Source organism: Symphalangus syndactylus, chromosome 3, assembly GCF_028878055.3.
Source record: "Symphalangus syndactylus isolate Jambi chromosome 3, NHGRI_mSymSyn1-v2.1_pri, whole genome shotgun sequence".
Classification (NCBI taxonomy): domain Eukaryota; kingdom Metazoa; phylum Chordata; class Mammalia; order Primates; family Hylobatidae; genus Symphalangus; species Symphalangus syndactylus.
Window position 1 is genome coordinate 97,517,672 of NC_072425.2, and position 14,855 is coordinate 97,532,526.

A 14,855-nucleotide genomic window follows, 5' to 3' on the forward strand; every position below is an offset into this window, starting at 1 on the left:
TTATCTTTCACTCTCCTGATTTCTTGAAAGGTCAGATAAACAACTTAGTTTTGGCTTGGTGGAACTTCAGCATAAAGGAGTAGTGTAGAAGCTCAGTCCAAACCAAATGGCCTTCTATAATTTTATTTTATTTTATTTATTTACTTCTTTAGAGACAGGACCTCCTTCTATTGCCCAGACTAAAATGCAGTGGTGTGATCATAGCTCATTGCAGCCTCAAACTCCTGGGCTTCAGCAATCCTCTTGCCTCAGTCTCCTGATGAGCTGGGACCACAGATAAAAGCCACAATGCCTGGCTAATTATTTTTTGTAGAGACGAGCCTCCCTATGTTGCCTAGGCTGGTCTTGAACTCCTGGGCTCAAGCAATTCTCCCAGCTCAACTTCCCAAAGTGCTGGGATTATAGGTGTGAGCCACTGCACCCAATCTACCTTCCATAAATTTTGCTTAAAACTTCTTCCCTTTTTGTCACACTCTGAGAGTGCGATTGAAACTTAGGTCATCAGTACTGCTCTCAGTCACCATCATTTTGGGTTTTGGTCTCAACATGTCTTGGGAAAAGCTGTCCACAACATGAAGTCATCAACTTCTCATCCTGGTTTGCAGGTTGAATGTCTCTGCTTATTGTTAAATTCTCTGTGTAGCTCACACATCAAACATGAGGTCTGTCCTTGAAATTTACATCAAGTTGTCCAAACTCAATTTATAGGGCTTCAGGAACAGAGCAGTTCTTGTAGGGTTGTAACCAGATATTGGAGGAAATATAGTCAGATATTGGATGTATCAAGATACTAGAGGAAAACAGAATTCTGGATCCAGTCTAGTCTACAGGTAGATTAAAAAAACAACCCAAAAACAATAAGCAGGGCTGCGGTCTAATAACAGGTACACTATAGTTTTTCTTCATCAGTTTAATTTTTCTCTTAACAGCAACTCCCCCACTTACACCAAATATAATCAGAGTAAGACTAATTTTGTTTGCAAAATAAGTCTAGTCTCATGAAAATTGGCCTAATTATTTAAGTGCACCAAGAATAGCAATTGAAAACATAGCCCTTTTTTTTTCCAAGTTTGCTTTGCTAAACTTTTGATAAGCAATATCAGGCTGGACTTTTAAAGACCTCTTGAGCCTAGAAAGCCAAGCCATTGCATACTTGAGACTTTTCCTGCAGTACCTATAGATTCGTTCTATGTACATTCTGAAATATGGCATCCCAGTCCAAGGCTTGGAAATATAGTCAATATTACCAATTGTATTTTATTATAAAGAAAGCATATTTTTTTGAATTTATGAACATATATTGCCATAAAATAAGAATACTCATGAATAGTTTCTGGATTTTGGAGGGATTAGATAGGAAAAAGTAAACGTTTCAATTTTTGATCACAAAGGTATATTTTACCAAATTGCTATAAGCTATAGATAGCTTTTTAAAGTTTCCTTAAATCTGAAAAACAAAATGTTAAAAGAACCAGCAATATTTCAAATTTTAAAAGCCGTAAAAATCCATCTTTCCTCATAATTTTTTCATGTTTTCAAACTGAAACATGTTTAGCTTCTCTATATCACATAAAAGCAAGATGCCAAAAATGTATACTTTAAACTTAGATTCAGCAATTAATATTTCAGTTTAATTTAGAAATGACTTGAGTATTTCATCAATATCTATTACATATATTAGCATAACTTTAAGATTTCAAGTTATTGAAAAAGATGTTTGCCACTATGACAACTTCATTTATAAGCTTTTATCCCATTTATATTAACCTAATTTACTTGTTCTTAACAATTATGGTTGAATTGCTTCTTCAACAAAGCTAGCCATTGAAGAAGTTTCCAAAATGCTATGCAAAATATGTTGTTTTGGTAGATCGATTTTTGAGCATACCTCATTTTATCATACTTCACAGAACTTTACAAATACTGTGTTTTTTACAGATTGAAGGTTTGTGGTAACCCTGAATCAAACAAATCTATCAGCAACAATTTTTCCAATAGCATATGCTTACTTCATATTTCTGTGTCACATTTTGGTAATTCTTGCAATATTTCAAACAATTTAATTATTATATCTGTTATGTTGATCTGCAATCAGTGATCTTTGTTACTATTGTAGTTTTGGAGTTCCACAAATTGCACTAATATAAGATGGCAAATTGAATCCATAAATGTTGTCAGTTCTGACTCCTGCCACAACAGGCAGTTCCCTCATCTCCTCCTTTTCTCAGGCCTCCCTCTTCCCTGAGACACAGTAATATTGAAATTAGGCCAATTAATAGCCCTATGATGGCCTCTAATGTTCAATGAAAGAAAGAGTTGCACATATCTTACCTTAAATCAAAAGCTAGAAATGATTAAGCTTAGTGAGAAAACCATGTTGAAAGCTGGGATAGACCAAAAGCTAGACCTTTTATGCCAAACAGTTAAGTTGTGAATGCACAGGACGTTTTTAAAGAAAATTTAAAGTGCCACTCCAGTAAACACATACATGAAAATTACATAGCCTTATTTGCTGATGTGAAAAAAGTTTTAGTAGTCTAGATAGAAGATAAAACCTGCTGTAATATTCCCTACAATACCCTAACTCTTTCATTCTATGAAGGTTGAGAGAGGTGAGGAAGCTGAAAATGAGATGTTTCAAGGTAGCAGAGGTTGGTTTATGATGTTGAAGAAAAGCAGCTGTTTCCATAGCATAAAAGTACAAGGTTAACCAGCAAGCCCTGATACAGAAGCTGTATCTAGTTATCTAGAAGATCTAGTTAAGTTCATTCATGAAGGTGGATACACCAAACAAGAGATTTTCAATGTTGATTAAACAGTCTTTTATTAAAAGTAGATGCCATCTACAACTTTCATAGCTAGAGAGGAGAAGTCAGTGCCTGGCTTCACAGCTTCAGAGGATAGGCTTACTCTCTTCTTAGGAGCTAATGCAGCTGGTGACTTTAAGTTGAAGCCAATGCTCCTTATCCTTTCTTAAAATCCTAGGGCTCTTAAGAATTGTGCTAAATCTATTCAAAATAATTAGAATTAGAAGTGGAACCTGAAGATGTGACTGACTTGCAGCAATTTCATGATAAAACTTATGAAAAACCAAAGGAGTTGGCCTGGTGCAGTGGCTCACACCTGTAATCCCAGCACTTTGGGAGGCAGAGGTGGGTGGATCACGAGGTCAGGAGTTTGAGACCAGCCTGACCAACATGGTGAAACCTCGTCTCTACTAAAAGTACAAAAATTAGTTGGGCATGGTGGTGCATGCCTGTAATCCCAGCTACTTGGGAGGCTGAAGCAGGAGAATCGCTTGAACCCAGGAGGCGGAGCTTGCAGTAAGCCAAGATTGTGCCACTGCACTCTAGCCTGGGCGACAGAGTGAGACTCCGTCTCAAAAAAAAAAAAAAAAAAAAAATGAGTTGCTCTTTAAGGATAAGCAAAGAAAAGAAAGTGGCTTCTTGAGAGGGAATCTACTCCTGGTAAAGATGATGTAAACATTATTGAAATAACAAAGATATAGAATATTACAACACCTTCGTTAATAAAGCAGAAGCAGAGTTTGAGAAGCTTGACTCCAGTTGGGGAAGAAGTTCTGCTATAGGTAAAATGCTGTCAAACAGGAGCATATGCTGCAGAGAAATGGTCAATCAAAGTGGCAAACTTATTGTTGCCTTATTTCCACAGCCACACCAATCTTAGTTATTGAACTGAACTTGTATTTGCTTGCCTGGCACCAGAAAGCCAAATGATACCAACGTTTGCAGCTAGAGAAAGTTGGGCATTTATTGCAGGGTGCCAAGCAAGAAGGACAGGCAGCTAATGCTTTAGAAGAACTCTCTGATGGCTTACAAGTAAGAGTTTATTAGGCAGGTGTACATTTCAGGAGAGCAGAAGTAATAGGCAAAATCATAATACATGAAGGTTATACATCGGTTTGGTCCCAAAAAGGATATCTTGAAGCAGGGGCTTACAGATTATAGGAAGATTCAGAAGATTCAGAGATTCTTTGATTTGCAATTGATTAAGGAAGCAAGGCTTTGTTCAAAAACTTGTGGTTGACGGAAAGAAATGTTAAGGTGTGGCCTTAACATAGGTTAGTTAAGATAAGGGAAACTGTTAATCATTACAGGGTGCCATGCCAGAGTCAGGCCAGGAGAACAAGCCATAATTTACTGGGTCAGAGCAACCAGGTTAGTAAGAATAATGGCTTGAAGGTGTGACTCTGTCCAGGTCCCTCAAGGAGAAACTCAGAACAAAGAATGGCAGCCAGAGTCCAGTCCTCAGTTCTCTCTTATCTGAGATCTAGGTGACAGCAGTCAGCATTTTCCATCTGGTGAACATCCTGATTTCTGAAAAATAACTCAAGAACGAATGTATCTTTTAGTTTCTCTAGAGAACCAAAACACTCTGAGACTTTGATTTGCTTGGGTGACTTGTTTAAGCTACTTACTTTGTAGTTTAAATAATAGCTCTTCCCAAAAGCTATAAACAAATGATAAACTAAATAGCTTGTTTAGGCTATTAATATCTTCTTCCTTATTGGGTTCTTTAATTCTCAAGGCCAGCTGGAATTTCTTTGGAAAGCAAGAATTTTCCTTTATTTTCATGTGGTTATTTTCTTGGAGTTGGTGGGGGGCTGGCAAACCCCTAAGAAGAGTCTCTGCTCTTACCTTCAGCTACTACCACCTTAATCAGTCAGCATCCATCAACATCAAGGCAAGACTCTCTAACAGCAAAGATCGACTTGCTGAAGGCTCAGATGATAGCTAACATTTTTTAGCAATAAAATATTTTTAAATTAAGGAATGTACATTGTATTTCTAGAAATAATGATATTGCATAATTAATAGACTATAATACAGTGTAAATATAATTTATATACACTGTGTAACCAAAAAATTGTGTAACTGATGTTATTGTGATACTTGCTTTATTTCTATAGCATAGAACTGAGTACACAATGTCTCTGAGATATGCTTGTCCTTTGAACTAAAGGCACTTGAAAAATAGTAAAATGCAGGGTGGGGCTTTCTGAATTTCTCTCATCTGCCAAAAGACAAATCCTCCAAAAAAAAAAAAAAAAAAAAAAAAAAAAACAACTCTATTGTCGTTAATTCTTTCCCCAGGGAATTCCAGTAACCAGGGAAGATTAACTTTATCATGGGAGAGAAGACTTGGCATACTCAGAAAGAGCTTGTCACAAACCATTCTTTCAGTCTTTTCAAAAATTATTTACTCTAAGAATCTCTCTCATCCTTGACTGTATCACCCAATGGGTTCTCTTTGCCTGCTGCCTAGACAGAGCCGATTAATCGAGACGGGAATTGCAATAAAGAGCTCAATTCACACAGAACCAGCTGTATGGGAGACTGGAGTTTTATTACTCAAATCAGTCTCCCTGAGAGATCAGAGTTCTTAAGAATAATTTGGTAGGTAGGGGGCCAGTGAGTTGGGAGCGCTGATTGGTTGGCTTGGGGATGAAATCCTAGGGAGTCAAAACTGTCCTCTTAGGCCAGGTGCGGTGGCTCACGCCTGTAATCCCAGCACTTTGGGAGGCCAAGGCGGGCGGACCACGAGGTCAGGAGATCGAGACCATCCTGGCTAACACGGTGAAACCCCATCTCTAGTAAAAATACAAAAAAAATTAGCCGGGCGAGGTGGCAGGCGCCTGTAGTCCCAGCTACTCGGGAGGCTGAGACAGGAGAATGGCGTGAACCCCAGGGGGCGGAGCCTGCAGTGAGCCGAGATTGCGCCACTGCACTCCAGCCTGGGCGACGGCGAGACTCCGTCTCAAAAACAAACAAACAAACCAAAAAAAACAACAACAACAAAAAAAACTGTCCTCTTATGCTGAGTTAGTTCCTGGTTGTGGGGCATAGGACTGGTTGGCAGGTCCAGGTGGGGCCATCTTGTCAGAAATGCAAAAACCTGAAGAGACATCTCAAAAGGCCAATCTTAGGTTCTATAACAGTGATGTTATCTTCAAGAGTAATTAGAGTTGAAAATCTTATGACCTCTAGAATAATGGCTGGAAATTTAGAATTCAAGCCCCTCTCATCCTAACTTGGTGGCCTTTCATTAGTTTTACAAGGAGAGTTTTGATTTTCCAAAGGGCTATTATTTCAACTATAAACTGAATTACCTCCAAAGTTAGTTTGGCCCATCCCAAGGAATGAGTGAAGACGGCCAACATATGAGACTAAATACAAGTTAGAGTCAAACATGTCATATTTCTCTCACTGTCACAATTTCCTCAGGTATAATTTTTTGCAACAGGTATAATGACTGTTATACCCACTACAGATGACGAGTTAAGGAAGACGTTTCCCATTCTTGAATGAACTACTTGATTATTGCCTAAAGCAATTCTTATCTAGGTTGCTCACTGTAATCTGTGCCCTTTGGCTTTGTAAATTTCTCCAAACTGGTATAAAGAGGGTAGACTGGTTTGGGAAGTGTGATTTCAGGGGACAAGCTGGGGGTCCTTCTGTTCCATACAATCCTGGTAGATTTGACCTTTGTTTTAACCCCATTACTGTCCATTATATTCATTCCATTTTTAATAACTATGTAAAAAGTTTCTATCCTAAATTTGCATTTCTAAAGATAAAGATCTTATATAGAACAAGGTAGAAAATTTACATCTCAAAGGCACGTAACTTAAATTTCAGGCCTAAATGCCATTATTTGCCTAGACAAAGAAAAGTGTAGGTAGGAAGCACAGTTAAAATAAAATAGTCAAAGATGAGGTTTGCTTAGACCAATGCTCTCCCCCATTGTAAGAATTTCTGGTCATTTTCCTTTATAGATAGAATTTTTTTTTTTTTTCAAAAGAGTTTCAAAATAGCTAAATGTTAAAAAGTTATATTTTTGAGCTTAATTTAATTCCATAGGTGGTCTGTTTAACTTGGTTTTGTTAGCAGTGGTACATACATACGGGTCTGCAGCAACTTGAGTCTTGCCTTCTTAGAGAAAAGAAGTCTACCCAGGTGCATAAAGCAGAGTGACAATGGCAAATTTTAAAGCAGGAGTGAAAATTTATTAAAAAGTTTTAGAGCAGGAACAAAAGGAAGTAAAGTATACTTGGAAGAGGGCCAAGTGGGCAACTTGAGCCATCCAAGTGCCTTATCCAGTCTTTGACTGGGGTTTTATACATCGTCATGTTTCTGTGATTTGTTTTTCGTCTCCCCTGATTCTTCCCTGGAGTGGGCTGTTTGCATGTGCAGTGGCATGCCAGCACTTGGGAGGGGACACATGTGCAGTGTGTTTACTGAAGTTATGTGTGTGCTTATTAAAAAGTCTTTTTCCCTTACAAGTCAAGTGTTGAGAAAGGTGTGGAGGTAATTAGAGGAATGGAGGAAAATTTGTATTTGAGGTTCCACGTCCTCCTGGAGTAAGATGCAGAAGACAAATGCTTAGACAGGGCAATTCCTCTGCTGCAGGAGGAAGTGGGAGAAAGCAAGCAGAATACTCATAGAAAGCCTCCATATGCTCACAAAACCAGCAGCCTTTGGATTCGAGAGGGCAATGTTGATTTGCCCTCTTGACATAAAGGAGGAAATTCTGGAGGACTTGGGGCTTGGGATAAGGGCTGGCAAATGGCAAAGGAATAATTTTCCCTCCTCCCAAAGGGGTGCTGGCTCAAAAAAGCAAGTAGGTGGGGTCCTTAAATGGCCACAGACTGAGATCCTATGAAGGCAGACAAATTACATCAAAAGCCAAAAAAAACTTGGCCCTGAAGAATAACAGGGACAAAAGGTATATGGTGAATCACAAGGGCCTGGCAGAGCCAGGGTTCCAATTAATGTCTTTCCTGGCAATGAGCCAAAAGACATCCTCAAGAGAGCCTGTTTCTTTGCTGCTGCACAAACACAGCAAGAGCTACACCATGAATAACAGAATGTATGTTTCAGGCAGAGAAGGATGTCATAAGGCACACAAAGTGAAAGCAGAGAATAGGTAGACTTGTCCCTAAGGTGAATAGTCTTGTGGGATTTCAAGGCCATTTCAAAATACACACAGAGAAAACATCAGAATAGGCAGTGCAGGTTTTTTGGAAAGAGTTTATTTTAGTTGATAAATCAGAGGAAACCCCAGACACTGCACAGTGTTAGGCTTTAGCCCTACCATTCTCATGAGCCTCCTGTCCAGCAGGGCCGTAAGTGTCTCAGGTCTACTCAGTGCAGACTCCAAGGTTCTTTCTACTCCTGTAAGTCACTGTCAGGGTGAGCTGAGAGATCAGCCAGGGGAAGTAGAGCCACTGTGGCTGACAAATCATCCTGAGGATTGGTTAGTAAGCAGGAGAGCAAAAGGGGAGAAGGAAACCTCATATAGGGATTCAATTAGTCCAGCCAAAGAAGGCAAGGCAGAGAGATATCTTACAACTAGGTAACGTATCTGAGTCACAGCACCAAAGTATGTTAGTAGCAGCAAATACATATGTGTGTGTAGCAACTGGATTCTTGCCTCCTCGGAAGAAAGAATTCAACTGAGGGGCCTAAGGTAGACGGAGAAACCAAGACAAGTTTTGGAGCAGGAATGAAAATTTACTAAAAAGTTTTAGAGCAGAAACAAAAGGATATAAAGTATTCTTGGAAGAGGGCCAAGTGGTCAACTTGAGTGATCCAAGTGCCTTGTCCAACACTTGACTTGGGGGTTTTATACATTGGCATGGTTCCAGGGTTTGTTTCTTCTCCCTTGATTCTTCCTTGGGTGGGTTGTCCATGTGCACAGTGGCCTGCCAACACTTGGGAGGGGCAGCATGCACAGTGTTTCCTGAAGTTGTATGTATGCTCATTTGAGGTGGTTTTCCTTTACCAGTTGAGGGTTCCTAGAGGAAGGTCATGTACCAGTTAAACTACCATTTTGCCTCTTAGGGTGGATGCTTGAGCCCATTTGCCCAACTCCTAAGATCTTACCAGGAAGCTGCTGCTCACCAGCTTCAGGTGTTTTCTATTGTGAGACTGCCTTTTCCGGCACCAGGTGTGACCAATTATTATTTTAGAAAGACAGTTGAACAAGCTGTCTGATCACTTGATGGCCCCCTGACATTCCTGCCAGGGGAAGGCCTCTCTTGCCCTGCACATGTTTGCCTAGCTACCTACTCTAACAGTTTCTGTTTTAAGAAACAGAATCTTCTGCTTTTAAAACAGAATTCTAAATTCTAGATTCAGTAATCCAGAGCTTAGATTCTAGATTACTCAGTTTATTTAGGGTGGGCTCCATTATTGAATAGGGCAAACAAGCATTTTCTATGCCTGGACTCCACATGGATAACTCTGAAAAGGAAGCAAACCTTCTTTACATGAGGGCCAAAATTACTTTTTATTTAGCTTTCTTTATTCCTTTAGGGAGGAATAGTAACTATGCTAAAGGTTGGCAGGTTCAATTTTTTAAATCAATTAGTCTCTTAAGCTTTTTAACTGCCTTTTGTAAACAAGTCTTTTAAAAGATGCAATAAAAGTTTTACTGAAATCTTTCTAGAGGCTTCCACACATCAGTAGGAATCCCTGGGTAAGCCTATTTTGGCACTCTTCATTTTTAAACGCACTTTTTAAAGTACAGTAGTGTTCATCTGGGAGGTTCTGCATAATGGCCATTGTAATTCTCAATTATCTTAAAAAAGATTTTGCCTTTCAAAAACAGCATCTGAAGCTACCAGTGCCTAATATTTATACATATAAAAAGCAGGCATAGCTGGAAAGTGGAGTGGTCAGTTCTTTAGAAATTAAGGATCTCATTTTTATTCTGGCCCTTGGGTCAATCAGAGCAGAGATAAAAGCCTACGATGAAAACACCAGAGCATTGTGTATTCTAATACTTTCTCAGAGTACCTCATTGCGCAAAGTTTTCTTGAAGCTGATGGGTGACCTTTATCAACCCATTTTTGTGACTATAGGAGTCTTATTTTTGGTGGTGACTGCTCCAATACCTCTTAAGTGCCTATTCCATGCCTGTTACTGGTAATTAGGCATGAGCGTGGCAGGAGAGGGATCCACCCACCCCCACCCCTATCCCCACCAGGAACGTCAGGCAATCATCAGGTGACCGTTCAGCAGCTATCACACTAGCTCCCTAAAAATGATAATTGGCAGCCAGTGCCAGAGAGAAGCAGCTTCTTGACAGTTGACAGTTTTCAAACTAAAGTGATAATTAATTGCAGGCAGCAGGGAGAAGCAATTTCCCAAACAGATAAAAACACTTGACATTGGTGATCAGTTTCCAATAAAATCTCAGGAACTGGGCAAGTGAGCTCAGGCATGTGCATTAAGAGACAAAATACAAAATAGCAGAGTATGACTTTCTGGGGGCATTCCACCAGAAAAGCGAAAACCCAGGTAGGCATGCATATAACTTCCTAAACACCCTGTGAATGCTCACCTCCCAAGCATAAGGAGGGTGCTGCACGTTGGGCAGCTCACCCTTCAGGAAGAATGAAGGGAAAGGGATGCAAGAGGTCAGAAGTGGGCCAGTACATAAAAGTCCTAGGATTGGCTGGGCGCAGTGGCTCATGCCTGTAATCCCAGCACTTTGGGAGGCCGAGGCTGGTGGATCACGAGGTCAGGAGATCGAGACCATCCTGGCTAACACAGTGAAACCGCGTCTCTACTAAAAATACAAAAAATTAGCCGGGCATGGTGGCGGGCGCCTGTAGTCCCAGCTACTTGGGAGGCTGAGGCAGGAGAATGGCGTGAACCCGGGAGGCAGAGCTTGCAGTGAGCCGAGATCGCGCCACTGCACTCCAGCCTGGGCGACAGAGCGAGATTCTATCTCAAAAAAAAAAAAAAAAAAAAAAAAATCCTAGGATCAAGGTTAAATGATGGGGCACTTGCCTTCACACTGCCTACTTGGGTCTCTTCCAAATGTACTTTCATTTCTTTCCTGCTCTAAATCTTTTTAAAAAAACTTCCACTCCTGCTCTGAAACTTGCCTCAGTCTCTTTTACTGCCTTATGCCCCTTCAGTTGAATTCTTTCTTCTGACGAGGCAAGAGTTGAGGTTGCTCCAGACCTGCACAAATTTGCTGCCACTAGCATGCCCACCAATCAAGTTTGTGTCTTTGGCTCTGAGATTGCCTTGACCAACATAGCTAATAATTTTTCTCTACCTAAGCATGCAAGAACAAAAACACATTTCTGAAAACTTTCAAAAGCCAAAGTTCACACTTCCTGCTGTAATTGCCATTTACTGCTAGTTTCTGCCTGACTTAGTCAAACACCTGAGGCCTCCCTACAGAACCCAATCCTGTTTCTGTTGTGACTTTCACTTTTGTCAGTGACTTGTCAACCACAAACCCCAAGGTTGGTACTCTCTTTTACAGCACAATCTAACTCTGGATTCAAAAGCCAAAAAGATCTGGGTGGGTAGGGGGGACACACAATGCAAAAAGAACAGAGTCTGATCCAAAACAAAGTTGCAACATGTAGTGCTCCATAAGGAAGAAAGGGATCCATGAAAGGGTCAATGGAGCCGCTCCTGTGTTCCTCAATAAGTCTCATAAATTTTTAGCAGCGTTTTGGGTCCCCTTCTTCTGGTAACCAGATACTGTCAAAAGACAAAATTACAACAAACTTAATTTAAATATCCTAATTGGCTTTTATTTGCAATTTTAGAATCAGACAACACATTATTCGATAAAATGAATATCCTGATGAGCTGAGCAAAGTTATTTGGCTTTACAGACAGAAAAATGCTAAAGATAGCAGAAACAGAACAAAAAGACAATTGGTGTTTTGAAGTTGCTTTCCTTGTACAGGTTACTTCCTTATCATGCTGGCTAAAACTGGCCTGTTTGGAGATTCTGCTATGAAGGAAATAAAAATATTTTACCCCAAAATAGATTTCTTTGACCTATTTTGAGATGGCTGTTCAGAGAGAGAGCAAGCTGACATAGCTCTGAAAGGCTATCTTTTGTAGGAGAGATTTGCATCTGTAGAATATCTTCATTAGTGAACCCAGGTTTTTCTCTGAGGCCTCTCCTTGTTTGGATCTAGGAAAAATTAACTGAGAGTTCAACACCTTTAAAGATTTTTAAAAGCATTTACTATCTATTCTCTCTGAGGGCTGCTATTCTCAGAGAGGATAGGTTTCATTTACATAACAAGACTATCTTTGTTAGCCATGCCTCCTCTTCTCCCCTTCTCATAACCTGCTTTACCACCTGTATTAATCCATTTTCATGCTGCTGTTAGACATACCTGAGACTGGGAAGAAAAATTTTTAATCATCTTACAGTTCCACGTGACTGGGGAGGCCTCACAATAATGGCAGAAGGCAAGGAGGAGCAAGTCACATCTTACATGGATGGCAGCAGGCAAAGAGAAAGAGAGTTTGTGCAGGAAAGCTCCCGTTTTTAAAACCATCAGATCTTGTGAGATTTATCCACCATCAGGAGAACAGTATGGGAAAGACTCACCCTCATAATTCAATTATCTCCCACCAAGTCCTTCCCAAAACACATGGGAATTATGGAAGCTACAAGATGAGATTTGGGTGGGGATACAGAGCCAAACTGTATCACTACCTTAACCTGTTTTGCCAGCAATCCAAGCCCTTATTCTTTCTGTAACCTCAAGATGATATAAAAACGTCTGAACACCATTCCAGGGTAGGGTAATTACACTGTAGTTCTCCCTTGTGTGATTGGTAACAAATCCGTATGCTTTTTCTTCAATTTGTCTTTTGTAAGTTGACTTTTCAGTGAAACTTCAGAGGGTGAAGGGAAGGTTTCCCCTGGCCCCTGCAGCTATAATCTCTCTCTTGATTTCTTGAAAGATCAGATAAACAACTTAGTTTTGGCTTGGTGGCTTGGAACTTCAGCATAAGTAACGTCATTTTGGTTTGGCCTGTTGGGTGTAGTGTAGAAGCCCAGTTCAAATAATAGCTTTCTATAAATTTTACTTAACAATCATTTTGATGAGAAGTGGCAAATAACTAGGTCAATTTGTCCAACTGTAGGGACCAAGGGGAATCCTTGTAACCACCCAACATGTTCACTTTGCCCAGTGCCTAGACAGAGCTGATTTATCAAGACAGGGGAATTGCAATGGAGAAAGAGTAACTCACACAGAGCTGGCTGTGTGGGAGACCAGAGTTTTATTATTACTCAAGTTGGTCTCCCCAAACACTAGGGAATCAGTTTTTAAGGATAATTTGGCGAGTAGGGGCTCAGGAAGTGGGACATGCCAACTGGTCGGGTTGGAGATAGAATTATAGGGGTCGAAGTGAGTTTTCCTTGCTGTCTTCTGTCCCTGGGTGGGATCATAGAACTGGTTGAACTAGATTACCCTTCTGGGTGGTGTCAGGTGATCCATCAAGTGCAGGGTCTGCAAAATATCTCAAGCACTGATCTCAGGGTTTACAATAGTGATGTTATTCCTAGGAGCAATTTGGGGATGTTCAGACTGTTGCAGCTGGAGGCTGCATGACCCCTAAACCTTAATTTCTATTCTTGTAGCTAATTTGTTAGTCCTACAAAGGCAGACTGGTCCTCAGACAAGGTTTTTTTTTTTTTTCTTCTTCTCTTTTTAAAGGGCTATTATCATTTTTGTTTCAGAGTTAAACTATAATCTAAATTCATTCCCAAGGTTAGTTCAGCCTATGCCCAGGAACGAACAAGGACAGCTTAAATGTTAAAAGCAAGATGGAGTTGGTTAGGTCTGATCTCTTTCATTGTCATAATTTCCTCAGTTATAATTTTTAAAAAGATGGCTTCACCCTTGGCCCTCTGAAGTTTTGCTGAAAAACCAGCTTGCAAAGGGCAGATTAATAAAAAAAAAAAAGGCATATAAATGTATGTAATATGTATGCGTAGGAGGCTTCAGAATGATGATCTTACCCCCAGTGTGGTACAGATGCTTATGTATCATTTTGAGGTTACAGAAAGAATGTGGGCTCAGAACATGACCCAAAACAGGTTATGCTGGTAAATCAGGTCTTAGTGGCAAGACAGATTCTGGGAGGGAGGAAAGAGGAAGCTTAGCTTGTAAAGGTGGCATTGTTACATAGATGAAACTTCACCTCACAGGCAGCAGCCCTTGGAGAGAATAGAGGGTAAAAGTCTTTTTCCAAACTTTTGAATGTGTCAGACTCTCAGTTAATCTTTCTCAGTTAATCTGGATAAGAGAAGGGCTGGCTGGATTAACGTAGATTTCTCTGCAGATCTACAAATGCAAATTTCCCCCACAGAAGACAGCTTTGCAGGGCCACTTAAAAATATGCCAAATTAATATATTTTGGGGTAAAATATTTTTATTTCCTTCACACTCCAAAATCCACTGTACCCAGCTCCCCATTCTTGAGCTTTCCTTCTGACCTCACTGTGCTTTTAAATAAATAAAATGACCAGAAATAAAATCATAAATGCTGATGTGACAATTGTTTAATAGTCATGCTTCTAGTTGTTAGATTGAAGGTGTCTTAATTATCGTCAATATTTCATCACACATAAAACATAGTTCATCTATTAAATTATAGAACATTTAAATTAGGAAAGAAAAAAAATCCAATTAAGATCTGGACTCTAACAATCCAAGAGGCTAAAAAGTTTTAGTACCTATGTTTCGGAGTTGGTAAATTAAGCTTGTCTTAGAAGTTTTAAATTTAAGGAGAAACTTTAAATTCAGGGTATTGTTGGCTACAGCACCAATGTATTTCTTTTGTAAAGATAGTGTTTAAATGAAGCTTTGCTTCTGTGGGGGCCATGGCCTTTGGCCCCCTTAAAGTTCACTGAAAATCACTGACATGGGCCAGATTGATTAAATAATGCGGGAGGTCAGACAGGCCTTGAGGCTTCTTCAGTTCAACATGCCAAAACATCATATTTTGGGGTATTGGTTTTGTAACCACCCAACGGGTTCTCCTTGCCTA